This window comes from Corvus cornix, chromosome 1A (genome assembly GCF_000738735.6).
Source record: "Corvus cornix cornix isolate S_Up_H32 chromosome 1A, ASM73873v5, whole genome shotgun sequence".
NCBI lineage: Eukaryota > Metazoa > Chordata > Aves > Passeriformes > Corvidae > Corvus > Corvus cornix.
Genome location: NC_047057.1, coordinates 21,148,235 through 21,161,026, shown reverse-complemented (window position 1 = coordinate 21,161,026; position 12,792 = coordinate 21,148,235). Strand labels below are relative to the sequence as shown.

Here is a 12,792-nt window from a genome sequence, read left to right as displayed (position 1 = left end):
TCCTAAATTAAAAATTGTATCAGTTTTGCACTGAAACCATTTGTTGTAGATAATGAATTAAATTCGCACGCCATGCATGATAAGGATACATATGAAAGTTTTTTGCCAAAGAAACTTTGATATGCTTAAGACGCTGTGGCAGCCACAACTTCTCTGTTTTTTCACCTTTCAGGAAAATCCTGTCAATCTGTGCCAGACTCAGAGCGTGGGAGTGTTTGAAAACACAGGTTACTCTAAAAACAAGTTGGAAATGATAATTCTGGACACTTCAAAGAACCATACTGACTGGGAACAGTGCAGCTTCTCAGATACAAAAGTTCTACCCTTCTAAAACCCTAAGGAAAAACAATGCTGTTGCATATTGCTTAATGAGTTTAAAGCCCCTGAGTTGTTCTTACTCAGCCGTGTGCCCTCCACATACCACAGCAAGAGGCAGTAAGGAGCAGCTAGAGGTCCCATAAGGAAGGAGGGGAGAACTCCTCTGGTGGCTTCCCAAACTAAGTTTGATTTAACTTTGGGAGTTAACTTTGCTGCTTTTAACAGTTACAACATACCAGGTTATCCCTTGTTGAATGTCAACAGAGTAATTCTACAGTAGCATTTTTCTGATTCAAGGAATGCTTTGTTTAAGCTGTAATAAGAGAAGAAGGGGATATGTGTATATGTGTAGATATCCAGAGATATCTGGGTGCAAATGAGAGTATGCATGTTCATACTGTAATGCAGCAGAACAGTTCTGAGGGGTGTGAGGCTTTCTTTTCTGCCTGGCAGGAGCAAAGCTTGGAGCAGTTGCATAACCTTACAGCCTGGCATGTATGGCCTGTGCTCTACACAGATTATGTCTATTATGTAACCCCTTTTATACAGGAGCTAACAGCATCTAACAAGCTAAAAATAAGCAGACTTCTATAATTTCAAACAACAGTATTTTAAACTTCACTGATGTGGCTGCTTCTATTTCAACATTAAAATTGGCCTCTTCAAAAATTTTATTTATTTTTGACTAGGGTGATATTTTAACATGCTGGCAGCCTGTTTTCTCAGAGAAAGTCAGAGCTCCTTTGTCATTTTTCCATTACAGCAAGAACTTTCCTAGATTTTATTTAAGCTGCTCTCCAATATGTGAAAACAAAGCAGCCCAGAGCATCAGTTTTGCTTTTTCTCTTCAGACAGTCAAGAAGTCTGATATTTGTGGGCAATTTTTGTAAAAATGATGTTTGTTTCCAGGGTAATAATAACCTTCTCAGTCAATTAGACAGCAGATTATTAAGAACATTTCTTGTATTACTCTTTCCAATGCTGAGTTTGCATGGTAGAAGTAAAAGCATTTAGTTTTTCCCTCTGCTGAAGGTGCTCCTTACTTTGGCTTTGTGTCCACTTGCCCTGTGTGCTCAGGAAGCCCTGCAGGGCTGGTTTTTTTTCTCCCTTCTGGACAGCAATATGGCCAGTGGCCCATGTACACAGAGGACAGTTGGGTGTTTTTAGCTGACACTTGCATTCACCTTGTGTTGTTAACCTTGCCCTCGACATGTGGCTGCAGTTGCCTGTCCCCATCGTGAGGGGAAGTGAGCATTTTCATGCCCAGGGAATCTGCCTCTCCATTTCTGCACATGGCTCCCAACGGGAATGTTAAAAAAAGCTCATGCCAGGTATTGCCTCCCCTGTGCTGGGCTGTCTTGGCTCTGTGGGTAAAAGGAATACCCAAACTACTGGCAGGGCAGTTTGATACAGGATTTCCCTACATGGGAGACCACAGGCCCTGGTGACAATGCTGATCTTCTTCCAGTGGGACACAGGGATGGGGGAACGTTGCCCCCAGGCAAGATGCAAGCTGGCCTTGGTAGGGACAGGACAGAGGCAGGGCCAGTGCATGCCACTCACTGCTCTATCAAAGGTGCTTCCTCAAGCTTTGTAAAACTGAGTCAGGCTCAAAGATCCCAGAGACCTTGAGTACCTAAATGGACAGTGATGCTCTTTGCTTGGGATTAATTAATACAAGCATGCACTGAAGTCCTTTGGAAGCCTTGTATTGTTCCTTGGACAAGTATTCTTTTCTTAAATGTCAGCATCAAGCTTTACAGTGTGGAATTCGGACATTTTTTCTAAACCTGGAAGTACGGAGGAATGAGACAAGCTCTCCCTGGGCTTCCATAGGAATTCAGGTACTGATACACCTTGATTTAGAAGGAGTAATGATGTGTGAGCACCACTGTTGTATTCACATCTCAGCAGCAATTCTCAGGCCTGAGCACACTTGGATTAAAAACCTATAATAAACCAACCCAATTTCACTGAAGATGATGATTTGAGTGATAAAGTAAAGATAACTTTTCACATTAACCTCACCAGAATTCAATCTCCTATTTTAATTTTGTTTTGATTTCTCCACTCTTAAAGGGGCACAACCTCATCTGCTGTAAGATGGTTTATCATCATTGACTTGGAGTAGCTGAAAAGCAGGCATGAAATATTCATGTTTGCTTTGTTCACCCTTGGAATTTTCCTTTTAGACCGGCGTTAGTCCATTAGTTCCCAGCAGCCACCAGCTGCTGTAAGGACTGTCAGTAGCAGTTCCTCAAAATATCCCGTGTGTGCTCCTTGCAGTGAGGCAGCAGGTCCTGTGACAGCTGACGAGAGCTAGATAGAAAGGCACTACAGGGGCACAGCCACTGAGAGAGGCTCATTAGGTTTGTTCAAAGTCTCCATCTATACATGAGGCTTACTGAGGTTTACATGACCCCTGGCTTAAAATAATTGCAATAATCCCTTAGACTGACAACACTGAATTGTTGTCTTTTCTGCGACATTAACATTTAGCTCTACTCAATGCTCAGCTGGTGGGAATGAAAAAATCAACATTTTTTGTTGCTGTTTTAGTGTTACAGTTATCCTGTAGGAGTAGGAAGAGAGGAATGTCACCCGTATCTGCTGGCGCTGGGTGCAAGCTGTGATCACTCCACTGCGCGTGTGGGTGCTTGTTCTGCTCAGTTTGGGGGCCGATCTTACCCTACTTCAAATACACAGTAACTCTGCTGGAGCCCCAGGAAGGGTGGTGGGAGGACAGTCAGCTCCTTTCTGCTCCACAGGGCTAACCTCCTGTTTAATTTCTTTGAGAAGAACATGCTCAGAACATTAAGGAGCACTGGTTTAGTTTTCAGTTAGGGTTTGCCATATAATTGCATCAGGAAAGTGGGCAGAGAGGAAAGCTGCTCCTCAAAAGAACCAATTCAGCACATTTTAAAATGCTATGAGGAGTGAGAGAGGCAGAGGGAGAACGCAGGCATTTCTGATGCTTTCAAACAGGCTCCTACATTTTTTCTAATGCAGCCTGAAGTCAGGTGGCTGGCTATGCTGGACTGTGGTCCTCTATGCCACTGTGCTGATTCTACAGTGTAAGCATGCAAAATATAGTTCCTAGTGTAAAGGCTACTATCTTTGGAAAAGACAGGTTCTAGGAAACCTTTGGGCTTAAAACAGGTGGAAAACTGTGGTAGTGACCACTGAGAACCTTGTATGGCTGGACATGGGCCAAAGAGGCTTTGTGATAATTTCAGTGTATGCCTAAAAATGACCTAGTCACTGGCATCAAGAACATGAGGAAAGTACAAGCTAAGCATAAGGACCGCTTTTATGGATGTTTCAGTGGGCCATTAAATCAATCCATCAAACCATCTGTGTTTTGCTAGGACTAAGCATGAGTCTAATCTCCCAGGCTGGACCACTGTCAGGTGTAATTGTCTACAGATGAGAGACATTTATGCAGCATGAAGTGGGGGACATTTTTAGATTCAGAAGTCCAGCTACCTAGTAGGCCACCAGAATGCATGTATTCTCATGTAAATTATAAGAAAAGTTCACTTAGGTGGCAAAAGGAGCTGAGATGATAGAGGCCAGATGATTGTCCTGATGAGCCCAAAACACAGCTTCAACTTGTCTGCTAGAATGTGATCTCCTGTGTCCCAAAGTCCCACAGAAGTCATAATTAATTAAATTTTACTACAAAATTGACTTCCAGTAATTCAGCATTTTAAATTTTGATTCATTATTAAACTCATTCCTTATAGTACTAGGGAAATAGCTCTATTGCATCAGATTCATACTTTAATTTGTAGCATTTTGAGGAGGACCTGCCCTAATTTTGAAATGTCCCTCAGCAGTTAATGCTGCTCAGGTTTTCTAGCACCTTCATCAGGATCAGTGAAGGACTGTACTGAAAGAGGTTGAATCTTGGCTATAATCAGCCATCAGTGTTACTGGGTCAGGTAGATAATTGTGAGATGAGGTCCATTTTTATTATCCATTATCCATTTTTATCATTATTATTTTTTGTCCATTTTTATTATCTGTAATACTGTATTTTCAGTCTCCTGCATTTATTAACATAACAGATGTACTCTGCAGAATCTCAGTGAGGCAAATCACTAAAGGTTGTCTTCAACTAATATGCCTCCATCCATATGAGGAAAGGAAGCGACAGCAGAAGCATCCTGCCATACTCTCCCTCCCTGAGGCTGCTGCAAGCTCTGTGGCTCTCAAGGTCATCTCCTTTGTCACCAGCCCCCAAGTATATTGCCACCAAATCCAAGTCCAGCACAGAAAGCAAGATTCACTGCTGATGGCGTGACTTCAACTGGAAAAAAAACCTCTTTCCATCATCTGTCTTCTGAGTGCATCAGTTTTAGCTTTGCTGATAAAAAGTCAACAAAAGGATTATTTTGTAAAAGTCCAGGGATTTTATTGGATCTTTCTGGGTGTGAAAATTCTTCTTTCAAAAAACATGCATGTCTTTGATAAGAGTATTTTGTAACTGGCTTGCCTGTTGAGACAGCCTGGTTTAAGCTCATCAAGGTTGTGCTCTGTCAATGCCATATTGTTGTAGAAAGAAGAAAATATCATTGTCTTTCTCCATAATTTGTAATTTTTCTAATCCCTTGATATGAATACTGTAACATCACTGCAGTGGGTTTTCTTTCACGAGATCGATGACAAAGCTTGAAAATGCATTCCCATGTTCTAGATTAATTGGGGGAGAGAGATACAGGGTTTATATCTACTCATGAATGCTTAGTAATTTTCTTATCATTTAGCCAGCTATTTTTTTCAGCAGTATCTTTTGTTATGGTTCAAGTACTTCTCTCTATGTCTCTTCATATCAGAACTGCCTTTTTAAAGCTGATTTTGATTAGTCTTAGCTAGATCTGTTTGCTGCCTAGTAAAGACATACAGTTTCTACTTTCTCTCTATTGGAGATTGCTGTCCACTCTGCATTTTCACTGTCAGCTGGAGAACAAGATGGGCTGCCTCTGTGTTGCCCTTGCCAAAGGAAAATCTAGTTAGCAGAAACGATATTCTGGGTTTTGTCAACTATGACAGACAGAAGTGAAAGAAATACCTAGCAAAAAGAGGAGGATAATTTTTTAGCAATCCTGCACAACTGGAAGAAAATTTGAAAAGTCTGGGGAAAGGGAAAAGTATTGAGCAGAGCTTGGGCACATCCTTTCTGCATGCTGCAAACAACTGACTTAAGAGACTGCTCTCAGATGGAGCATGTATGTGTTTGTGTGGTGGCTAAATGCATCAAATGGAATAAAATTAGAAGTCAGAAGTCAGTGATTTGCCATCACACTGAATAAAAAAGAACAACTGTTTCCTCCTTAACAATAGAGCATCTACAAATACATTTCTGTGCTAAGTTCCCCAGCAAAGGTTTGTCTCAGGGGGAAGGGTGGTCTGCCACTGCCTTAAAGCCTTCAATAACCTATAATGATATTATTGTGGTTGTTGGGTTGTTGCTACTGCTGCTACTGATTTTTATCATTGTTATTTTCTTCAGTTTGCTGATACTTTTCCATGTGCCAGCTCAGAGGACTTTGGGGCAGAAAATCAGTATATTCAGCATGAAGCAAAGCTTGGGCTAATTACACCCCAGTCCTGCCTGAGGGGAGATGTGTGGACCCACAGTGTGGGAGAGCTGAGTCTCCCCACTTCCCACCAGTAGGCAGATCCCAGGACGAGCAGCCTCTGGTGAGCCCCATGGGTTTTGCTGTGATGCCACGAGGTGGCCTAGGGCATGGGTGCCTGCTGGTGCACACCACTGGTGTGCTTGTGCCAAGTGACAGAGGTCCTGCATGGGAAGTGCTCCCTGCAAACGGATGTAAATCACTTGAGGATGTGCCCAGCAGTGACACCTCCCTGGACCAGCCTGTACAGGCGTGGAAGCAGAGAGGCAGCATGGTAATACAGCTCTCACGGGGGAAACTCAACTTGCTGCAGTTCAGAACCACAATATGAAAAACAAACATTTGTAGGGATTTGCTGCCCTCTGGCAGGATTTTGATACAGCTCTGATTTTCTGTGAACTGCAAGAGCAGAGCTCAGCAACAGTACTCCAGCACAGCAAGGTCTGCATTTTCCATCTGTTTTTTGCCAAAGCTGCTGGTCAGCAGTGCTGCAGCCTCCCTGGAACCTGGAAAGCCAGAAGTGCATGTTGATCCCAAGCATGGGCTTGCGTAAGGAGCAGGGCTGCTGGGCTGGCAGGTGCTTTTCTGCATCTCTCTGGGGCTATGGGGCAGCCTGACTCTCTAAAGGTGGTCCTTTTTTGATTGTCTCCTCAAAAGAGCGAGCTAACCATCTTCCATCTTTGGCTGCACAGCCTTTTCATGAGAAAATTCAGTTTGGCCTGCCTCTAATGCTGACAAGCTCTGAGTGGCTTTGCCAAGTTTGATTTCTAGGAAATGCTTTCTGAGAGATACTCAGCAAACCAGGATAACTTTCTTTAACACCACTTTCTAAAAGGCTCTTTAATGATGGCATGGCACTTGTGGATGTGTAGGTACTGAGTTTGAAAACCTGGGCTTGCTCTGTATTTTGAGTCTCATGGGGTGAGATTCTCTGACAAACATGGAGTTCTGCAGTGTCTGCCCCGTACTGCACTGGTTCTGTGTATGGCCTGCCTGGTCAGAAGGAGGAACAGGCACACCTTGCATGCTTTAAAGCAATCTGGTGCCACAGACTGTCAGAAGACTCTATCCTAAAAGTATCAAAAGCTTATTAAAAATACCTAGGTTGGTTACCTTGGATGTTGATGGTTTTGATGAAATTAGGTTATGCTAGGTCTACCCTAAAATAACAGAAAAATGGGGGATTGGGGAGGCCCATTAAAGTACCTCATGAGCTTGTTGTTCCTCACTGTTTTTGTGTTTTGAGAGAAAGGAAGGATAGCATGGCTACACTATTCCCAGCAGTATATATGTAACAGCCTGGCTGTCCATATCACACCCATGATCCTCACCTCCAGCAGGTCACAAGCCCAGGGGAGATAGATAGGCAGGCAAGAATTGAGAAAGAACAGAACAACACAACTCAAATACAAATCCATGATGGTTGATTGCATAGGTGTGTGGGATTTTCCCAGGGTTTTGAAAGCAGGGAAGATCTTGGAGTTGTAAAATGATACAACTCTCTCTGTCTTACATATAAATATGTAGGTTTTGCTGTAGGGACCTTGTGACTAATGATGCTGCTTGTAGCAGTGGCACAGGCCTTAGCTTCAAAGTCCACATTGCACACTGCAGTGCTGTGCAGAGATATCAGACATGGTCTGGAAGGCACTAGCTGCATGTGATAGTGTAGCTAGGGTAATAAATAGCTCAGAACAAGCGTTCATCTATCTGCTTTATTGCTATCAAAGGTTTGAACTTGGATCCCTTTACTGTACTGCACAATGACAATGAAATACGTGTGCTTGTTTAGAGCTATTTGGAATATCTCTGTCTGGCATTGCACTAGACAGGTCAGGGATGCTCATGAGACAGTGAAGATGGTGATAAAAGCAAGGTTTGATTTTAGAGTTACTTTTGTTGTTACTGAGAAAGCTTGAATAATAAGGAAACCGTGTCTCCATCAGGCTTTCCACTGCAACAGCCACAGCCACTAAAATATCCTGGGGCCCACTGAAGTGATGGCAACACCCTTGGTGAATTGATGAGAAAAGTAACTGTGTTATGCCGACTTCCAGACTTACACCAATTTACTTTGGCCGGGAATTTCCCCCCTTTGTGTCATTTAGATTGTGCTCACCTTGTTTCTTCAGTGTTAGCGTGGTAGATGCCTCAGAACTGACTGATGCCAGTTCATATATTTATATGTGGAATAAATACTAATACCTCTTCTGTTATGTTCTACAGACACGCTGGGAGATCTGCCCAATGTTGTCTCTTAAGTCATGAAAGTACTTCCTGGAAATGGAACACAGTTATGCATTGCTCACCTTTCAGCCCTTGGCATGGCTGCACATAGCACTCACCTGGACTTCTCTTGCTTTGAAGTCGGCCCAACCCCCAGTTTGGGAGAGTAAACCTTCCCAGACTCTTGGAATGCCTGACAGAACTGTGCTTCCTGAGGTATGATGTACTGAACCTGAAAATTTTCTATAAGATTTGAAGCCCCTAGCCAAAGCAAGAGGGCAGGTGCATCACAGGAAAGCCGTGTCAATGGTGGCATACCCTAACACTTCAGTTTTCAAACTGATCCAGAAAAAAAAGGCATAAACTATTACATCCCAGCTGAGGTCTTCACTGGGGTTTCTGTCACAGACTGGGCACACTGGAGGCCTCAGTGGGCCTGCAACTGTGGTGCAAAAGATGTCTACAGGAGAAAGTCCAGGAAACTCATAACTGAAATGGAAGGGAATATTTCAGCAAATGATGTTGAATGTTACCAGCTTCCTTTGAAGAAAGTACGAGAACTTTTATGAAGGAAACAGTTGCATTAGGAATGAAAAGCAAACCAAAGGGCCTGTGGGAATGCTACTTATTCCCTGACTGTCATAATTGCAGTTTCTGTGATTAGAACTACACTGGTTCCTGCCCAAAGAGTGGAGTTTTGAGGGACAATGAATTTTCCTGGTTCTGGAATAGCTTTGCAGCCCTATATCTTTCCATTGATATTTAGAACCCCCTTGGAAACAGTCAAAAACATTCTGTACTTTTCTCAGATTAGGTTGAATGAATCCATAGGGATTTCTTCCACGACATCACAAAATTATGCTTTGCCTGTATTTATGTATACCTGACTAGGCTATAGAGAGCAGCCTTTTTTTAGTTCTCTCTATTGGAAGTTTTTGCTGGAATAATACAGGCTTCATTTATCCTTTAACCATTCTTGCAGATGGTGCATCAGGATGGAAAGCCTACTTGGGCCAGCTCTGCTGGTTCATGCTAATTATCCACATTCTTTAAAGAGCACAATGTTCTGAAGAAAAAATACAGCCTTGAATACATTTTTTTTTCCTTTTTTTCTTTAATTCCTAACTAGGCTGTACTCAAACATGCATTTGAATGGATTAAAAGGATTTCAGAAATTTGATGTAGTACATAGGAGGCTGTTAACACATATATCCTCCCTGATGTACTTTTTTCTGCTCAGGTATGCAATCACTAATCCCCAAATACCCTGCCCTTCTTTTAGAAGGAAAACTGAGACAGAGATGTTAGCAGCTTGTTCTGTGTACATAAGAATAGGAAATTGGAAACAGCAGTCTTTCTGCATGCCTCCACTTCAAAACCATTTAATTTAGTCCCATAATACCTACATTGGGCCAGGCCAATGGTGCCCCAGAACAGAGGAGTCCTGCTCACATCAGCTGAACACATACAAACACAACATAAAAGTGTTTTTGAGATAAGTCCATTACTCTAGGCTTTTCTTTATGTGATTCTGGACATCCTCCCAGAACCTGGATGAGGGCAGTAGACTTCCTGTGAAAAAGCAGCGTAACTTGTCTGTCACTGCCCTGGTTCTGTTCTCACCTGTAGACAGTGACTGCACTACCAGCAGGCACCACTTTCTCTGTTTTGGCGTTTAGCAAGTGATCTGTATTTTCTTTTTGAGGCTATGTTCGAAATTTCAGCCCAGGAACTGAATCTGAAGTTGGCATCCTGTCTGAGAAGGGGATTAGCTCCCTCTTCTATTAGATCTCATTACTCCCTTATCACTGTCATTACTCGCCCACTATACTTCCCAGCAAGGGGCTTCACTTCTCTTGGTCTTGAAGACATTAAAGGAGATGGAGACACCTGCTTTGGTGGTTTTACCCAGCTTGCTCTTCCTTAGCTTTGCAAGGAGAGGATATACAGGCATCAATAAGGGCTGCATCCTCCTTGCCATTTTATGTACGGTTCCTGCCTCTTTTCCCCTTCAGGAAACATATCCCTGTGAAGTTTATTTCACATCAAGTCATTTCTTGATGTGATGTGGCCTTCAAACTCCCCTAAATCAGTGATGGTGTCTAGGAAGTCAGTTGCATGTCAATAGCCTTTCAACTTCTGAGCTTGTGGTACAGTAATTCACTTGTTGCTGATCCTTAGTCATGGTTCAAATCAAGGATAAATATCCAAGCACCAAATACCTCCTCCTTACAGCCTGCTATATGAGCAGGACAGTGAAAGACATCTCTCTGGAACAAAACTAGGAATAATATAAACTTGAAATAATATTGGAACTGAAATCCTTAAGATTTTTGCCAAGTGTTGCTTTTTCTCTTTCATTTAAGATTGTGCAATGCTGGTATTTCCCTCGTAAAGTGTGGGCCTATTTATGGCTGGTTTTTCTAGGTTTTTATAAGAATCTGAATGAGCTCCTAGGGAAAGCAGCAAGAACAATGCATACCTTTGGAATCACAGCTTTCAAATTGGAGAGGGACTGGAAAACAGCTGATTGACAGCAAAATGGCTCTCTTCTTTCCCTTCTCAACAAAAAAGTGAGCTGAGGCAATGTTTTTGGGAATTCTCGTGTAAAAAATCCCACTTTAATGAAAGGATTTAAGTTGCTTCTAGTAATTGATGAGTTATCAAATATGATTAAATTTTTGCATCAAAGTGGATTGAAATGCTTTTTTCCCCCTGGTTTATTCACTTCCTTATTACCAGCATCTCAGGCAGTACCTATGTTTGCAACTTCTGTTTAATACTCGTTGTAGTCTAGTCAGCAAACTTTTAGCCAAAATAAGATATGGTTCATAGAGACCAGAACGGAACCCTAGTCTGAGGGACAACCACATAACATACCACTGGATTACCTTAGAAAGGCTGTGAAATGCTGAATTAACCTGACAGTGATGTCTTTACTCTTTTCACTGTAGCAAGATCTCTTTAACGCTATTGGAAAGAGTGCCCTGGGAGCTACAGACATTGCTATTTGGTGAGATATGAATTTAACTTCTTTAGAGGCAAACCTGAGCCTGACTTAAATGCAGTGTGAAAGATCCTTATTTTATCCTGTTAATAGATATTATCTGTATCTGACTGCACCAGTCCTGAGTACTTGGTACCATCGGAGCTGACTGCTTATCCAGCATTTGCTGTCCTCTAGTCAGGACAACATGGAACGTGGTCAGTCCTTCCTGGCCTAACAAGCCTCTTGTGAGGCTCATAGGCAACCAGTAGTAGGAAGCCAATGGCTAATAGTAGGCATTTTGGAAGACAGTTCCTCAGTAGTTATCATCCAGGTCAAAATCCCTTCCAGCTGGATAAAACACTAGGAAATTATCTAGAGCCTGATTAGCACACCAGACAAGGTCTACTGGTCGTGCTCAGCAATTTGTCACAGGTTATGAGAACTGTCCTTGTGTGTGGGCAAGAAAAATAAAGCAGGCTGTTAAGATCAGATGGAGAGGTTTTGTATTATATCTCAGACCTAGCCATGTTAAAATCAAAGATTGATTTTTGAGGCTCTGCCATGTCCTGGAGTTTTCAGAAAGCCACATATCAAACTTTGTCATAAGAAAAGACTTTTTACTTAGGGCTGTGTGAAATGGGTGTTCTGGGCTGTTTTTCTCCTGGCAGATAGTACAGAAAACCCAGCCAGCCTGAGAACGAATGGCTGAAAATAAGTGTTCAGTTGTCCTCAGCAAATTCAATTACTTCAGCCATTTTTTTAAACATTTGGATGTGGTTTCTGTCAGAATCAATATGAATAGAAGGGTGAACTTCCTTCAACCCCAGTCAAGTGACAAAGGCAACCTTCTGGAGCATTTTCATCAGCTCCAGACACCTAAAGTCTTGCCACACAGCCACGCTGACATCACGTGCTTTTCTAGCATATATCATGGCTTCTTGAAAGATCTACACACTGGTGTTTCCTGGGGAGTGCAAGTTGCTGAAATCATTTGCACCTCAGTAGGATTATATTTTCTGTATAAAAATTCTTATTAATCCTTTAAATTAGTCAAATTTAATTTATCCTGAATGGATTAATTAATGTCATACTGGATAGGCCATCCTCCCAGAAAATGAAAGATGAAGGGATATCCCTGGTTTGTTTTCCATTTGAGTGAATTAAAGTTCGCGTTTTCCTCTTTCACAATCTGTGTGATAAAGGTGTTCATGCCTTGAGCCCTCCATAAGAAACAGAGGAATGAAACAGTCAGGACCTGAGGAAGAAAAAGTATTAGTACATTAGTATATTTATTGAAAGATGTGTATATTCTAGCCCAAAACAAAGTGTCTCTCTGTGTTTTTTTTAGAGCCATGACTATTTAAAATAAAATTAATAAGTAGTGCTAGGAGCAGGAGTATTATATATAGATGTCTTTGTATTAGAGTATGTGTAGCGGGATGAAAAATAGACAAATAGCTATAGGAAAAACAGGGATCAGTGAGACCTATGCTGAGTTCCCTGCTTTTTTTTACGTTTGATCCAGGCAAACATTTGCAACATAACATCCAACTCCCACCTGCTCCTATTATTCCTTTTTGTCTCAGAACCTTAAAGATCCCATCAGGCATAGACCTT

At 42.0% G+C, this 12,792-nt stretch overlaps 1 pseudogene; it reads left to right on the top strand.

Moving 5' to 3' along the window:
- The first annotated feature begins 1,528 nt into the window (after positions 1 to 1,528).
- Positions 1,529 to 11,248, top strand: LOC104686904 (annotated as a pseudogene).
- Positions 11,249 to 12,792: the final 1,544 nt, after the last annotated feature.